Source organism: Lygodium microphyllum, chromosome 7 (genome assembly GCF_053477565.2).
Source record: "Lygodium microphyllum isolate KBCC chromosome 7, Lygodium_microphyllum_v1.1.10, whole genome shotgun sequence".
NCBI classification, from domain to species: Eukaryota; Viridiplantae; Streptophyta; class Polypodiopsida; order Schizaeales; family Lygodiaceae; genus Lygodium; species Lygodium microphyllum.
Window position 1 is genome coordinate 96,454,273 of NC_141141.1, and position 1,414 is coordinate 96,455,686.

The 1,414-nt window shown below is 45.9% G+C and overlaps 1 long non-coding RNA gene across 1 annotated transcript; it reads right to left on the bottom strand.

Moving 5' to 3' along the window:
* Nucleotides 1–489: 489 nt before the first annotated feature.
* On the bottom strand, nucleotides 490–1,155 carry LOC148033728 (uncharacterized). Its single transcript, XR_015691475.1, has 3 exons — nucleotides 961–1,155; nucleotides 763–864; nucleotides 490–670 (listed from the first exon to the last, which is right to left on the bottom strand). It is a non-coding gene; the product is annotated as an uncharacterized LOC148033728 (long non-coding RNA).
* Between the last annotated feature and the right edge of the window lie 259 nt (nucleotides 1,156–1,414).

The following is a 1,414-nucleotide window of genomic DNA, read 5'->3' on the forward strand; positions in this document are numbered from 1 at the left end:
AGTAACTGTTCATGCTGCATTCCACAAGAAAGGACCAAATCGTCAATATTCGGTAATACAGACACCGGCTAGTCACACTACAAGATATAGACCTTATAGCGACGTTTAAAGCGACGAAAATACAAACAACAAAATTTGCCCCCGTCGTCGCAAAAAGCGTCGTTATTGACGACGCCATGGAATCGTCGCAATTAGCGTCGCTATATGCGTCGCAAATGCGACGCATATAGCGACGCAAATAGCGACGCATATAGCGACGGTTATATAGAATTTGTGACGCTGATAGCGACGACAATAGCGACGCCTGCAGTAAATTTGCGACGCAAATAGCGACGGTAACAGAGGAAAATTTTTTTTTGTGGCAGGGCAGCTAGCACTGTGTGCTGTATGAGAGCCATACAAAATAGTTTCTGCACTGCTGCATACAAAGCGTTTGCAAACAAAAAGAATCTATACTGAAATCATAAAACTGATAGATGAAATAAATACATGATATCGCATAAAATGCGATTGGTACAATCATAAAACAATATCACTAATACATAGAAAATGTCTACATAGATCGGGCGACTAAAAACTAAAGGTATGTGAGCGCTAAGGATCCGAGGGCGAGCTACAAATCGTCGTCCCCCGAAAGCTCGTCCCTCTGCAAAGGAGCATCAAACGGATTCTGCAGAAAAAGAAACAACATATCAATCCACCATACAATAATGCATTCAAATATCTCATGGTAACTACGGACATGAAAGATGAGAGACTTACTGCGCCGCCGCGTCTGTACAATCGGTCGATCAATGATCTGAGACCGTGCCTCTCTGCATATTGAGTCTCAAGGCCTTGCGGATCGCGATTTGTAATGGAGTGCTGCAAAGAAAACAAAATGCTAACTGTTAGAAATATGATTGTCAGTACAAATAATATCTCAAAAAAACAAATAAGCAAAACAAAAGAGAAACTTACAAAGTCCTCCAAATATGTCCTGTGGCCGCCACTCCCAAGATGATGTACCGATCCGGCCTCGATTCGTGCCCTCGCCGCCTCCCGCTGCTGACTCCAACGTCCTGGCGAATTTGTAGCCTCCTCCCTCAGTCGGCGCCAGTCCTCTGCATCTAACCACTCGGGCTTTGGAGCCCCACTCTTGATTGCCTTGCGTGCGTCGGATCGTCTATGTGACATGTATGCACGCATGCAATCCATCATCCAGCCCGTAGAGAATCTATCCACTGCGGCTGGCACCGGGAACTCCTCATGCAAGGATGCTACTATGTACTCCTTGCTCCCCTCCGGTATGTTCCTCCAATGATCCAGGACGTTGTGCCGAAAAACTTGTTGGCACAACTCCCTCATGCGAGCTATCACCCTCCTCCCCTCATCATTCATGATGATAGCTCCTGACCTGCCATCCACTAGGTAT